At 44.7% G+C, this 16397-nt stretch overlaps 1 long non-coding RNA gene across 1 annotated transcript in view; it reads left to right on the top strand.

The window, feature by feature from the left end:
- LOC107535883 (uncharacterized) overlaps nucleotides 1-8368 on the top strand; it is a 40278-nt gene extending 31910 nt beyond the window's left edge. The window contains exon 2 of the long non-coding RNA XR_001603084.2: nucleotides 6141-8368. This is a non-coding gene — a long non-coding RNA (uncharacterized LOC107535883). The remainder of the gene's footprint in view (nucleotides 1-6140) is intronic.
- The last annotated feature ends 8029 nt before the right edge of the window (nucleotides 8369-16397 follow it).

Raw genomic sequence — 16397 nt, 5'->3', positions numbered from 1 at the left:
AGCAGTGAGCAGGAGGCCTCCGAACAGAGATGGGGGGTGGAGGGACCGTGGAGTGTTCTGTCCTCTGTGTTGTTATCTGGCAGGTCTCGGAGGTGGGCTCAGGGTCCCCCAGCGAAGGGGGCAGAGGCAGTGTTGCAGGTGTGTGCAGACGGCCATCTCTCACTTTATAGCTCATCATTGTCAACGTCACCACTGTGTCCTCTCCCCAAAGAAGAGGGGTAATCGGTGTTTTGTGTAGACTGAGTGAAGGACAGATAGGCTCTAAGGACATCTCCAAGTTATAGTAGTATAGTAGGGTCATGCCTCAGGTACTGGGATCCTAAGCAGGGGTCTGACCGCCATTGTGCTTAGTGGGAGAGTTTTTCCAAATAGTTCTAAGATGCCATGTATTTGAAGACGAGATGAGCATGTGTTTCCCTGGCTGCGCACAGTTTTACGCATGAACCTTAGTAACCGACGGGACAGTGGCACTGTCAGGCCGTTCAGGTCACAAACATCAGCTACCACACTCACTGGCATTTTTTGTATTTTTGTGCCAACCAACTGGAGACATTTCTAGAGCAGTCCTTCTTCTTCCTGTCAATGCCGACTCCAGTGACTTCGGGGCAGAGGCAGTTCAGCAGCGGAGCCCGTTGCTGGCAGCTCTGCATGGCTCCTGGCTGGCGAATCTGCAGTCTCCTCCTCAGGCCTGGCTGATGCGTCCAGAAGGCTTGCTCCACCGTGATGAGTCATTGCAAGACCCAAAGTCACCTCAGTGCTTCTCCCACTTTCCCATGCCTTTGTGATGATAGAGCTGTCAGCGTGGGACACGGGGAGTCCAACGTATCGGGGAATCACAGTATGAAGTCATTAAGTTAACAGCAACCTGATTCCTTCACCTTCAGGCCCGGCCATCTGTAATAATCTACAAAGCTCCTTTCCTGCTAACAATCACCAATAAGTACTCTCACTCCCTGACAGTATCGAAAGGCACTGAACCGTTCAGCCCATCTCACCGGGGACTCAGGGATGTTTGGCTCCTGGATTCTTGACAACATTTTTCATCATCCACCCAGCTCATGGCGACATGACCCTGAGCAAGTTACTAACACCTTCCTGAGCCTCAGCTTTATCACGTTTAATTAAGTTAAGGTTGCAGGCCACGTCTTCCCAGGCTGTTCTGAACACCTGGATTAGCCAGTACATAAGAAATCACTTGGAAACTGGAAATCTTTATTCAAGATATTGATGAAGACAACACTGAATCACATGCTGGTCCCAGGAGCTGGTCTGGAAGTTCAGTTCTCAGATCTATTATGTAGCGTTTTTAGGATGGTTAACCTGCAAAAGGGTTGGGGCTCTTTAAAGAAGGTGGTTCATTTTACCCTAGTTTCCAATACGTTGCCCCCAAATCCAGGTAATTTTGTAGACAGGGCTTATTATTATGCTTTCTTTGACAGATACATTTTGGGGAGGAAACAAGGATAAGCCATTCCCTGTATTCATTGGTGTTTTTTTTAAATGCAGCCCTATTGAAGCCATAATCCTCCTGGTGCACACATGACCAAGTATACGATACTTGTACTGCGGTACCCAGATGAAACACACCATGGAAACAAACACATTCTAAAGTAACTCAGGCCTGCAGCAACCCTTCTGTTTCTCGTTCCTCAAACATCAGTAAGTTCTTCGCAGTTTCCACCTGGCGCCTCTTCTTGCTCTGCCCCCTTTCCCCTATTCTGTATCACACAAGGTTGAGGACAGAGTTGGCAAAAGCAGAATCTCCTTAGAGGGCAGGTGGCGAGGGTGAGCCTGGGTGGGAAGGCCAGAACCCTGACCAGGAGGCGAGGGGGATGCTGAGGACACTCATGCACTCAGGACTTCTGGCTCATCACAGGTGTGGTGACGCAGCAAGGATTCTTGCTCGAATCACATCAGGATTTAGACATGTCTGGGGCTGGAGTCCTGGAGGAGGGAGAACTTCTAAGGGTCTCTGTACCAGGAACCAAGGAGGACCCTGGAAAAGCAGGCAGGCAGACAGAAGGAAGAATTGAGCAGGGCACACAGATGGAGGGGTGGGGCAATCCTGAATAGGACAGGATATTTGTCCCTGTACCACCCCCCTGACCCAGGTCCCTGGGACTCACGTGGGAATCCTGAGAAGAGCAGGATGCAATAAAAGAACCTGTGAAAACGAAAGAGCCAGGCCATTGGAAGAAGAACAGATCGGAGTTGGGCCAGCAGCTGCTGCTGAGACAGGAGATGCCACTTCCACATGAGCCACAGTGTCCACATCAGGCGCAGGGCATGCAGGCAGACCTTGCAGGGCAGGCTCAGCAGACCGGCTCTGGTCAGCAGCCTGCACCTTTGGCAGGCACTGGAGGTGTTACTGATGGCTTGAGGGTCAGATGATGGAACTGGAGTAGGGAAGGAGGAGAAGGCCAGTGCCCCAGAGTGGCCAGGATGCCTTGGGACGGCACGGGAGGGGTTTTTGGCCTTCCCACATATGTGTTTTTTTACGAGTATCTCTGTAGACCGTAACATCAGTGTGAGTGCCCCAAAATGCTCCATTTTTCTCTCATGCTCACCCTGGGTTAATGACACACAATTCATCAACATGTTAAAGTTTCAGTTCTTAAAAGAATTAGATACTTTCCAAAGGAAACATAAGTTAGAGACCATGTAAAACCATTATGAAATATGTCAGCAGATACAGTCCAGACACACGATCTGGTTTAAGCTTTGCTCTTTCTTGTTGTGTGTGGCCTTCGTGTCCTTGTTTGCAAGACAGGGGATTGATCTACATGATCCAGAAGGTAACTGTTAGCTCTCAGCTTCCTCCCCCGAGTCAGCCACACAGTTAGCTGCTTATTAGGCTGAGGGCAGAAGGCTGCCTGCATATGAAATAATCAGAAGGTAAGCATCTGGTAAGAAGGCATGTTTGGTTTAGGACCTGGCCGAGAACTTGGGGGGGACACTGGCTTGGAACATTAGATGATGCTGACTAGAAAGGGGAGAAAGGCTTGTGATGAGGGATAGAGGCCGCCAGTCCTCAGGTAAGAGGGGTGAATTGAGGTATTGATAGGGCTCTTGATGAGGAAGCCAGAGGAGGTGCTTGGCAGAATTTTGGTGTGGTGGGCATGTCCTGTCTCAGCATCACAGCTTGTCCACAGCAGAGTCACTTTGAAAGGGGGACCCAAAATCCTACACATTGAGTTGGGTCTTTAGATGCTGAGGAGCCTGAGGGCACATGCCTGAATGTGCCCATGAGCATAAGAAAATTTGGAAAATATAGAAAAGTACACAGAAGAAAATGGAAATGACCCACAATCCCATTATTTACAGGTAAAACTTGTTAACATTTTGCCAAATTCCTTTTCTGTCTTTTTTTTTTTTTTTTAATATTTTTATTGATTTCAGAAAGAGGAAGGAAGAGGGAGAGAGAGATAGAAACATCATTGATGAGAAAGTCATTGATCAGCTGCTTCCTGCATGCCCCCTGCTGGGGATCTAGCTGGCAAGCCAGGCATGTGCCCCGACCAGGATTCAAACCGTGATCTCCTGGATCCTAGGTCAATGCTCAACTGCTGAGCCACGCTGCCAGGCCCTTTTCTGTCTTTTCTTATATAGATCTGAAATATTACTCGATGGCAATGTACAATTTTACCCTACTTTTTTCTTCCCTTAATATATATGAAAGGAAATATAATCTGGTTACTTAGCATTTTTAACATAGGTTCATCGTAATTAACTTGAACATTCTTCCTTTGTTGTAAATTTTTACTGTTATGCATATTTTCTATTATAAATAATTTTTAAAGAAACATACAGTGTGTCCCCCAAAAATGTATGCACACCGACAGCTGATAGCTCAATTTTGAAAATGAAATGTATTTTAATAAACACTGCCTTTATAATTATTCAAAGTGTGTGTGTTGATTTTTTGGGACACCCTATATTTGCGCAGAAATAAGAAGCTGGGTTTCTGATTATTGAGCTAGATTCTTTGAAGGACATGCACATTTTAGTAACTTGTTACCTATTCCTTCTAACCTTTCAGTGAGCACTGGCTGATGGAAGCACATCCCAGGTTCCGCGGCTATTGAGAAAGGAGTAAGGGGTGGCAAGAAACCTTGGGGAGCTCATATGCTTGCAGGGGACAGAGACAAATGCTTATAATAAGCAGCCCCATGTGTCAAGATGTGGGAAGGTCCTGGTGTTGCCAAGACAAAATAGCAGGAGCTCCTAACCCTGCCATTGGGGGCCAGGAGGCTTGCTGAAGGAGAGATGTGCCAAAGACAGTGAGGATCACCCGGGAGCGCTGGGCAGTGGGAGAAGGTGTGGAAATGGGAGGTATGAAGATTTTTGGAGAGAGAACAGTTGCATGCAAGCTACTGAAAATGACTGAAAGAGGCACGGTAATGCTGAACCATAAGGCATCAGAGACAGGAGCCTGTATAAACCAGCAAGGCTATATTACAAGAATCTTCTAAGTCATTTGAGGAGTATGGTCATTATCTTGGGGACAATAAAGAGCCATTGAAATGACTTCAGTGGGAGAGGGGGGTTATCAAACCTGTATTGTATGAAGGTTACGTGGGCTGCCAAGTGGAGAGCATATGAAAGGTGGGAGGAGCCCAGAAGCAGGGAGGTGAGCTGGGAGGCTGTGGAAGTAACCTAGGTGAGAAAAAAAAAAAAGGTCATTTAAATAAGAGAGTGGCAGTGAGAGTGGAGGGGAACAACTGCCAGGTTAATAGGAAGTGACATCAACAGGATTTAGTCGCTGATTAGACACAGGGAAAGTGGGTGAGTGCAGAGTGGGTGAAAGTTCCTGAGCTTGTCTGGTGTGTATGACTGGGTGGGTGGGTGGGTGGTGGTGCCAGCCAGGCAGAAGGGGTGCTCGGGAGGGGACCTGGCTGGAGGTGTGCAGAGAGCAGGGACTGAGTGCCTTAAGCTTAGTTTGGGGCATCTTGAATTTGAAGGGGAAATACAAATAGAAGTCAAGTGAGCTCTCATAGCTGTAAGTCTGGAGGAAAAATAGGCTGAAGACAGCAGATTCTGAAGTCACTGATCTACACTGAGGTGAAGTGAGGAGCAGGCCAGGAGTTAGTGATCCAGGACCCTAACCTGGAAAGAGGCCTACATTTTGCCAACAAGATAGAGAACAATTAAATTTGCTCAAACTCTCATCAGGGAGGAATATTCTGATAATCGATTGGGGTGAAGAGCTGAAATCCTCAAGGACCAATAGATAATTAATTGTCCTCTTCCTGAAGGCAGCTGTCTTCTGTCTGATCAATTGTAGGGCTTTTGGCTTTTCTGGGTGGGCCACGCAAGGCCTTTAGATAAACGTTGAGCAATTACTTAGAGAATATTTCATTTGAAGAGGCGCCTTCCTGCAGCAATGCCTCAAACAGAGCCTGCCATCAGGTTGGTGAGATGGCCCAGCGAGAAGCCATCTGGGCCGGGCGGAAGGCAGGCTGGAGGACACCAGCCGAGGAAGGCGGCGCGACGGGCGGCCTGCGAGGCGCAGGGCACGAGGGGGGGACAGTAAGGGGCTGGCTGTCAGTGCTCACGCCGCTGGGTCAGCAAAGTGAGGAGGCAGGAGTTCGCTTTGGGTTTAACCACAAGGAGCCGGCTGGTCGTCTCTGGCAGCGCAGATTCCGTGCAATGTGGGCCACACAGACGCCACACTGCTGGGCGTCAACCTGCGATACGGCGGCAGAAGAGAAAGGCAGGCGGTTCCACTCGCCTCCCAACAGGGCTCCCCGTCTGTGGGTGGCGGGGAGACGGCGCGTGCACATGCCTGTTCCATTGCCGCTGATCTCACAGCCGTGTATCATTTGGCTAATGTTTCTGAATCAAAATATGGTGTTGCATTACTTGAACTTTTGACATTTATCTGATTACTAGTCATGCTGAGTCTTTTCTCTTATGGTTACGTGTGATTTTACTTTTATTGATGACCTTTGCCCAGTGGTTAATACTTTATTCATTACTGTCTTACTCATTTTGAAGACATTTATATATCATAACCTCTTTGCAGTTATATTGGGAGTAAATAGGTTTCGCAGGGTTAATTGCATTACTGCTTTTAACAAGCAATACTGTTTTTATTTTTATGTTATAAAATTTCTCAGTGGATTGTTGCGTCTTAACAGAAAAGTGAGCAGCAGCAGTCTGAGCCACGTGGCAAGGCGGGGTAGCCTGGGGACCAGTGTGAACGCTGCTTGACCCGAGGGCTGCGGGAACACTGTGGAAGATGCCCCGGCGGCGTGGAAACCAGCTTTCCGCTGGCAGGAAGGGAGCGTCGCTGAGAGCCCACAGCTGAAAAAAACCACCACGTTTTTGGCTTTCGCCCTGCCCAGGACTAACAGACACGGGCTGGAGAAGGAGTGAGTGTGCCCCATGGGAAAGGCCGGCGGCTCACAGATGGCGCACAGATGGACAGGCTCGGGGTTCGGAGGCCACATAATCTTCAAGGCCACAAGGCCGTGCACCTGCTGCTTGGGCCCACAATGGACAGCGTGATCAGCCCTCCAAAGACCCACTTGGCGCCCTTGGCTTTCTGTCTTTAATGTGGCACAGGGGACGCAGCCTGAAGAGCAGGAACACTGCAGTGAGTCCTCAAGGCCAGGAGTCAGGGGCCCAACCCCAGCTTATTGCGGGGGGAGGGAAACGGATGGTGATGGGCGGCAGTGCAGTTGCTACCAAAAGGTCCTGGGGCACTATTGTTCATGATGAAGACATCCAAGGCATTTCTGCTCACTCATTCATTCATTTATTTTGAAGTTGTTAATTGAGTACTAACCCTGTACAATTCACTGTCGCTGCTCCAGAGCTTGACATGGTTTAATTGGGTAAAGTAACTGCAGAGACTGTGCTGGGAAAAACCATCAGAGGAGAGGCCCATGGATTGAATTCACACAGGTGTGCAGGGGTCAAGGCTCACTACCAGGCTCACTACCAGGACCTGGTCACCTGGAAATGGATGTCGTTACCCAGAAAGCCCAGCCACACCTAGTACATCCTGAGCGCTCAACCAATATTTGTGCAACACAGGAACAGACCTGGATATCTCTTCTGAAACCAAGCACTGTAGTATTCATTGGTGTGCACTTTATGATCCCCTAATAGCATGAGGGTTTGGACACCTTCCATGCTCTGTCCCACCTCAGGGTGACCTTATTTGGTAAGGCCAGGAGAGCAGTGCGATGGACGTATCTTCAGGCAGTTACTCTGTGCAAGGCTGACTGACCCAGATTTGCTAGCAACTACCTGGACAAGATCATCAGAAAAAGACTGAGGTGCAGAATGAGGGGAGTGGCAAATTTGGTGATTTTTTTTTTTAGCATCACATTGTTGCTGTGTTGCTAGCATAATTGTTAAGCAGTGTGGCCTGTGTGCCCAGAACACCTGAGTTCAAATCAAACCCTACTTGCCACCTGTGTGACCTTGAGCAGATGAGATAACCTTCCTGGGCCAGTTTTCCCCATCTGTGAAATGGGGATAGTAAAAGTACCTACTGTGCCCAGTTGCTGTGAAAATTAAGGAATTCGCTGAGTGAAAATGGCTACATTGATGATGATTATTATTGCTACCACTACTATTATTGTTAGCAGCTACCGAGTCCACTGCTGCTTCCTGAGGGGTCTCCATGAGAAGGTGGAGGACCCTATGAAACTCTAGGAGGTCATATCCCCACTTTCTGGTCGGTGCATCAACAGAGCCCAGCCTTTCCAGAGAAGTCTCTATGTCGCAGGCCTGGGGCAGATGGTGGCTCTGTTCACACAGACAGGGACTTTGCTATTTTTGTTTTCCTGAAGGGACAGGGTTTGCCCTCGCCGCAGTGCAGCGATGTACAGCTCCAAGGAGGAAGAACCGGCGCTGAGCAGAGGCGCTGGTGGTCAGGAGAGAAGCCTTGTCAGCTTTGTAGCTGCATTAGAAGGGAACCGAGGAGAGAGGGAAGAGGGGAAGGGAAGGGCCAGTGTTTTCCTTCACCCACCTCTGAGGCGGTGGCCTTCCTGGCCTGCGCCCCACCTGGCTGGGCTGCCTTTCAGCACAGCCCTGCTATGGACATTGGCCCATGTAACTTTAAACAAGTATTTCACACAGAACAAGGTGACTTTGTCTTTTTTTCCTGCCTGTTCTTCCCCTCCCATCCTGCAAGCTGGGAGGTGAGCAGGATGCCGAGAGAAGAGCATTGTTCTTGACCCTTTTCACAGCCCTGAGGCTGAGAAGGAAAGTGTGGGAAGGAAAACAGGAATTATTGTCTCCTTTGTTGTTTCTTTAAAAATGTCAAAGCAACCCTGAAAGCATGATCCAGAGGACACCACAGGATTTCTTTTTTTTACATGAAAATATTTTGAATAAAGATCTGTTTTCTGGGTTGGCATCGTGTTTTTCTAATCTGTAGTAGCCGTGAACTGTGGTCATTCCTGGAAATAGACAGAGCAGGACCCAGGGGGTTCATCTGCCCGCTTTTGCCTTTCCAAGGCTGACTCTAAAGTTCTTGGCTCTGTGTCCAGAGTGACAGCTCAGGGCATTGCTGCCCAGTAGCGTTTTCTGCTACGATGGAAGTGATGAGTAAGACGTGCTGACTACAGGGCAGCCACTAGCCACGTGTGGCTATCGGCCACTGAAGGTGCGGCTACTGTGACTGAGGACCTAGGTTATTTTAATTTTAATTTAATGAATTAGATTAAAACAAATCCAAAACATTTAAGATTTTAGCTAATTCAATTGAAATAGCCACTGTACTGGCTGGTGCTGGAGAGCAGTCGAGTAACCGCCTGGGAGCCGCATCCATGAAAGCTGACTGAACGCATATTGTGCACACGGGAGGGGAGGGAGGAAGAGAAAGGCCTGAAAGCCCTGAGGCGCGATTTTCACCTTCCACAGAGGCCTGGAAGAAGAAAGTGGCCAGAATCTGTGCCTTTCAGATATTTGGGCTGCCGCCTTTGCTTCACTTTCCCGCTGTGAGAGTAGTGATCTACTTTCCTAAAGAGGAAAGAGGCCCAGACCACATCAGGACACAAAAGTGTATCTCGCAGCATCAGTAACCTTTCTACTTAGCAGCTGTCCCTTCAGGTCCCAGATCTCAGGGGCCGATAGATCATTTATTCTAAGATTCTGAAGTGATGACCATGGGACTTGTTCAGACCTCGGGCGAGTGACAGTGCCCTTGAGTCCTAAGGGACAGAGTGCTGGGAATGACACTGGAGTGGTCAGAAGGCTGTTGTCACTGGCCAGCAAGCCCCAGGGAAATGTGCAGATGGCCTAGAGCAGGGCAGTGACGGCAGCAATGACATCTCCAGGGTCAAGGGTAGCAGGTCCTTATGACATAATGCAGGAGCAGTGAGTGAATGCAGAGTGTAGTCAGAGAGCCCCTGAAACCAACGAGCAGGAGCAGGAGCAGGGTCAGGCTCCAGGAGAGTGAGAACAGGCACAAGGGACTCAGGCTGAGGCTTGGGCCCCAGGGCATCACATCTCTGCAGTGCAGAGGCTGGCTGTTAATAATCATACCTGAGCACCTACTATGTGTTGGGGATGTGCATGCATTATTAAGACTATAAAGCAGGTAATATTATTTTCATCTTATGAATGAATAAGCTGAGCTTTAGAGTGACTGAAATTTAATATTCTCCTGACTCAGCTGCCTGCTCCTCCCTTTTAAAATCTCTTTTCTCTGTCAGGTCTGTAAATGTTGGAATTCCAGGGTCCCCTTCTCTTCTCATCCCCTACTCAGCACAATATTAACTACTCTCTAGGAACTTCACAATTTCCTCTTCAGCCTGAATCTCTCCTACTCAAGGAATGGAAAAATTAACCAAAAGAATGGACAAGGAAAGAATCCACAGACATTAACATAAACATTTCTAATTTGTTAATTAGAAAAGCAGGAGCACAGATAATGACTTATAGGACTGCTTTTAATTTAACCAAGAAAAGAGATAAACCATTAACTGGTCCAATAAAGAAAATGGGAGAAAACATAAAATTAAAATAAGGAAATACTTCAAGAGACCACTTTGCTTAAAGCTATGTCAACCCTTCTGAAAACCTAAATGAAAAATAAAATGTTTAGGAAAATATTTCTTACGAAATTTCACACCATAAGAGGCTCTAGTAACTGGGGTTACCAGACTTAGCAAATAGAAAAATAGGATCCCACTTAAGTGTGAATTTCAGATAAATAAGAATTATTTTTAGTATGTTCCATGCAATATTTAGGATACTTATACTACAAATTACTGGTTGCTTTTCTGAAATTAAAATGTAATTTTAAAATTTAAATGTCCTGCATGTTATCTGACAGCTCTACTAAAACAGATAAATTACCACAGAGAAACATTAAGAACTTGTCAAAGGCTTAAAGAAGCATCATGTTAAAATGTTTTCAGGTGAATGATATGAATCTAACTCAAAGGATACTTTAAACTCCACTTAAAGTATTCCAAAGCATAAAAGATGATTAATGGCTCCTAAATTATTTTTATAAAGTTGCAACACACTGAAACTAAATCTGATATATATAACATCTATTATATAATAGATGTTAACTTCTGAAATAATCTCAAATTAAAACTAATTATTTTGAAACTACTTCTCAATGCAATTAGATAAGAGAAAAATATGAAGCATCGATCCTTCAGCTGAGAACACGAAATTGTGACTATTTTTAGACAATGCAGCTGTTTACATAGAAAGTGAAAAAGAATCAATGTCAGGTTATTTCATTAGCAACAGATAATAATTCAGTTAGGTCGACTGGTTTCAAAATTAATATCCACATTCAGTAGCATTTCAAGAAACAAATAGTATTTAGCTGTTAAATATAATAAGTCAAGCGATCTCATTTATAATAGAACATGCCCTGGCCGCTGTGGCTCGCTTGGTTGGAGCATTGTCCTGGACACCGAAAGGTGGCAGTCAGGACACATGCCCAGGTTGCAGGTTCGATGCCTGGTAAGGGTTGTGCAGGAGGCAGCTGTGCAATGTTTCTCTTTCACATGGATGTTTCTCTCTCCCTTATTCTCTCTCTGTAAAAAAAATTTTTAAGGAAAAGGAATGGAAAAATATCCCTAGGTGAGGGAAAAAAAAAAAAAAGAATACTTGGATGGGTATCCCAAGGTCAATGTAACAACCAAGGCAGAACTTCCCTCCTGTTAACGTACTCACCCAGGTGAGGATTATGGTTGGTATGGATTAGGCCATACTGCTCCTGGTCACATCACGTTATCACAGATCACACTGGCCTGGGTCCCTTGCCGTGACACAAGTTAGTCATGAAAGATAGAACCAGAAAGAATTTGGCTGATGTGGTTTTTATTTAGAGCAAGTTACATCATTGATAGTTCCCAGATCAAACATAAGGTCTTCAGAAAAAACATATCAATTTTCTATACAATCGATTTTACATAACTGAGCAATTTTATTGAGTTACTATAGTCTCAACCCTGCATAAGGTGCTGCAGGAAATATTTAAAAAAATCAAAGTTGCTTAAACCATGAAATAGTAATTAGAAGTGAGGAATAAATTCAGATTGGGCAGAAACAAAATGAAGTGGGCCACATGAAATCTTCAAACCAAATAGCTAGGCACATGGAATATCAAGCGTAGGAAATACAATAGAAGTACTCAGGTAACATCCTGAAGCCTGAAACTGGATTCTAATTTGCCTAAATCTCTTCATTAGGTGCTTGTTTTGTGTAACAGTTTACAAACCATTAACAAAATAACAGTCCCTGGGAATTCTCCTCAGGATAAGGGCCTAGCGTGTCATTCTGATGAGTCACCTCATTGTTGTGTGACTCTGCCTTTCTGGGCTGTTTCCACCTTGTGTCCCACAGATCACACCTTTTCAGGAGTTTACAAGGACAGAGAGTGAATAATTAACTGTTAGCAGAGGTGAGCATAGGACAGAATGACAACAGCTGGCTTCTAAAGGATTATTCAGAGATGGGAGTGGGGCTTTCTAATACAGCAAACAGCTGTGAAGGTACATGCAGATGGAGGCTGCAAACCGCCCAAAATTAGTAGTAGAGGCAAAACTTGAAAACATCAGAGCCCAGCCAGGCGTGGCTCAGTGCTTGAGCATCGACCTAGGATCCAGGAGATCGAGGTTCGATTCCCGGTCAGGGCACATGCCCTGGTTGCGGGCTCGATCCCCAGTCGGGGCGTGCAAGAGGCAGCCGATCAATGACTCTCTCATCATTGATGTTTCTCTCTCTCTCTCCCTCTCCCTTCCTCTCTCCGAAATCAATAAAGATATATTAAAAAAAAAAAAAAGAAAACATCAGAGTTAAAAACCTATGGAGACAGACTAAATGAAGGGGGATGGATTTAGTCCAGAGTAGAGAAGGCTAAGGGCTGACTTCTGCAGGGTCTTCAAAAATACAGCAAAGATGATGTTATAGGAACAGGAGGCACCAAGTCTTTTATATCTTACGCTGAAGTTTGAATGATTGTGCTAGATCTGAAAAAGTACATTGTTATTTTTTCTCTATTTATTCAATAAATATTTATTGAGTGTCTCTTATACATCACCCAGTTGTTAAATATTAAGTTATATTTACTCAGTGGGGTAAGGCACTGTGCAAGCACTGAGAGGGGCAGGACATTTTACAAGACATAATCTTTCTTATCAAGGGGCTATCTTGAAGGAGTCCCTGAAGGAGAGTGTATAATTGCTTAATGAGGGATTTTTGGATAATGAAGGTGAGTATAATCACATGACCCAACAATTTAAGTCATGTTCTATTTATTATTTTATTTTCAGATCTTTCTCAAGGTTGAGAAAGCTATGAAGTTGCTTCTGATGATGCGTGTAATTTATTATCCACAGAAAATGGAAAATGGAGGCAAAAAAGATTTGTGGGAACAAATATATGTATTTTTTACCAGCTTAAAACAACTAAAAAATGGAGTATGTAACTTTGAGTTTAAGGTTTTTAAATCAGTGAGTTCTTGATTTCTTTATTTCCTTCTGGAGGAAGATGTTACAATCGTCTGCACAGAATGTGGATTGAATTGTGAAATAAGTTTCTGTCAGTTCCAGTCTGCTAGGAGTGAGCACAAGTTTCAAATGACTCTTCAGGTTTCAAACAGCTACGCAGACATGAAAAGGTCACGAAGAGTAGCCTGCTACAAATTCAGATCTTGAAAAACTGGTGTAGACTTTTCAGTTTAAGAGAATTTACCCAGAGCTGAATAAGTAAATGAATGAATGAATGAATATCACTTTTCCTAAACTTGTGCATCCTTTAAGGCTAATTTATTTTCAAATGAACATGCACTGAAATGATTGATTTTTATAATTTGCCCTTTCGGGGGCATCTAAAACAGTTGTAACATAGGACCTACTCTAGGTAATAGTGTTGACTCACACAAAAGCTCAAGTCTTTCTACCTTTTTATCAGACATGTTTCATCAAGATGTTATGCCTTTTAGTTCAGTATGGCACTAGTGAATCACATTATTAATCTTTTGCTAGGAGAATTAGTAGTTGGATAATTTTGGGAGGTGGCAGGATTACTAAGCCTAGCAATGTGAAAAATATTCATATTTAAAATTCTTATGTATGTATAATAAATATTAGAACAGGACTGAGCTAAAATGAATGAGTTAAAAAGCCTGGCAGTATTTAAGATTACCTGCCTGATGACAATTTTACTTAATCACATTAGAAGGATCTCTGATTACTCTGGGTTAATGCTACTTAGAATCTAGAGGTAAAAAAAGTCCAGAAATTTCAAGGTAACAGATTTTTTAATTGCTAACATCAAACTGGTTCTCAAGATAATATTCCCACCCTTGAGGCAGCCAGTTTGCAATATGTGCTGAGAGGCCCCTCTGCGTAGAGGATTGGTCTTGGTCCTGTGGGGAGGTAGGAGACCATCTCTGCAGATGACAATGGTAGAGCAAGAACAAAGATCTAGAAAGAATCGAAGCAACACCTGTGCAGGTGTGTGTCATGTGAATCACACCTAAATGCCAGAAGATTCCCCCGACAGTACCACCTGACCATATTATCTATGCGACCTGTAAACGAGCAAGGTCACATTTCCATTGCTGAGACCCTAGACTTTGTCCCCTTATCCCCTTCTATTCATCTTCATATTTTTATGCTTATGGTTCATTCTCTGGCTCCACCCAATTGAGTTCAAGCTCCACAAAAGGAGATATTCTTATTTGTCCACGGATGCATTCCTAATGCCCTTAGTACCTCGCACATACTAGGCTCTCAATACATATTTGTTGAATAAATAGTTTCTTAATTTCCACAATGGACAAAGACAAGGACATTTGCCCTGGTGAATTTGCTGATTCTTTTAAAGAAAATTTCCAAATCAGTATGGATGTGTATCTGTGACATATTTCCTTCTACTCATAGGCTTAGCTTTCCCAGCCTAAAAGGCATGGGGGTAAATCTATTCCTAAAAAGGTAAAGTAAAAAAGTAAAAAGAGTAAGCTATTTGTTCTGGAGGATAACTTTGCAAATCAGTCGAAAAGTGAAAGAAAGAAAAAATCCATCAGGGACACCAAGTAACCTGACTGTGCTTTGCTTTAATAAACTAATTTTTTACTGGCTTAACTTTCTTTTTTGTTGGAGAGGCCAGGTCAAATGGAATTCGAATTGCTTCTTCTTGGAAAGAACAAACCTAAACAAAGCAAAATCCTCCCTGCCTTCTGAAGCAAACCGTCAGAGCAGATCCTAACCTCAGATCCTGGAGAGGTTATAGAGAAACAGCTGCCTCCCCGGGAGCGCAGGCCACACACCCTCCCGTTCACATAACCAGCTGATGAGCAAAGCATCATCTTGGAGAACCGAAGCTGTAAACACACTTTTTATTTTTTTATTTTTAAAAAACGAAACTGAGCTAATGCTAACCAGGAGTTCTTGACATTATTTTCCAACTAAGAGACCTTTGCGGCCCCAGCATTTCACAGTGAAAAACAAGCTCCTGTGTTTCTGAACAGTCCGCATGGGTATTTAGTACAATTGCTATCAGTTGCAGCTCAAGGACTGTGAAAATCCATTGTGGGAACATCTGGGTTTAACCTGGGATTTCTCAGCACTCTGTGTTCTTCCTGCAGCAATTTGCCTTGATGTATAGATTCCTCAAACAATCAAATTTCAAATTGAAGTAAATGGGAAACTGATGGGTGTTCCCTTGCAGGCAAAACCACACACAACTGGTCTGATCCCAGGAAACAGAACTATTTGGAGGAAAAACCTCAGTATTCTGAACTCAGTCCCATTTCTGCATCTTTTGCTTTCTGTTCTTTATTTAATGGTGGTTCTTCTTCTGTTTTTTTTTTTTTTACCCCCACAATCCTTTTGTCTCACTTTTCCCCATTTCTGTGGTATTACTAGGGCCACAATCAGCAAACGGTGATTCGTGTATCAAAGCTTTGTCCCTCAGTGTTCAGCGGGCCCCAGGGGAGGGAGGGTGCCTCTGTCAAAGTGCCCACGGTCCTCTGCTGTCATCACTCGAGGGCCGAGGCTTCGTGGCTGCGTTAGGCCCTCGGACGCCCTGTGTCCCAGCTGGGGCACCCTGGCGCCTGGACATTCGGGCCCCTGGGCATTCAGGCACCTGGGCGTTCGGGCCCCTGGGCATTGGGGCGCCTGGGCATTGGGGCACCTGGGCGTTCGGGCATCTGGCAGTGGCTGCCGCGCTGTATCTTACTAATCACTGGATTCAAAATCCACCAGCTGCCTGAAAGGAATTAGGGTGCAAAGACTTGGGAACAGGCAATGTCGCTGAGCACGCAAGCTGTGATTTCCGGTTCACCAAATGGCCCGGTGAGCAGCGGGTGGACTCATTTAACGTGAGTTTTAGTTGAGCAGTTTTCCCTTTGTCTTCGCAGTGGCACACTAAGGAGTTCAGTCGTTCCCGCTCCCTGCTGCAGCTGGAAATGCAAGGGCAGAGAGACTATAACAAGAACATATCTTTAAAGAAATATTTCTTGTGAATATTTATATACTCGATATATTTATTCATAGGAAGAATACTTAAGGGTTCTGAATATTCAAGGACCTATTAACAAATAAATTCCTTATAAAATATATTTATAAGAATACATTTTTAAGAAGGATTTATTTATAAGAAATAACGTTCATGAAGAATATATTCTTGAATATTAAGAATATATTCATAGGAATACTTCACATTTAAAAGTATATTTTTCAGCCCTGGGAGAGAAAAAATTAATATTCTTTAAAATGATATGAAGCAAAATGTAATAATCAAAACTGATACTTCAAAAGAAATGAGTAAATGTGGCAAGTTGGTCATTTGCTGGGTGCTTAAGAAATACTTCTAATTAGGCACCAGGGTAGACACAGGCCTCAGGATTCAAGCCTGGGCCTCACTGCAAAGCCCAAGTACTTTCCCCTACACTCCCCAGCTTC

This window comes from Miniopterus natalensis, chromosome 7 (assembly GCF_054644295.1).
Source record: "Miniopterus natalensis isolate mMinNat1 chromosome 7, mMinNat1.hap1, whole genome shotgun sequence".
Lineage (NCBI taxonomy): Eukaryota > Metazoa > Chordata > Mammalia > Chiroptera > Miniopteridae > Miniopterus > Miniopterus natalensis.
This window is presented reverse-complemented; position numbering and strand designations above follow the sequence as displayed.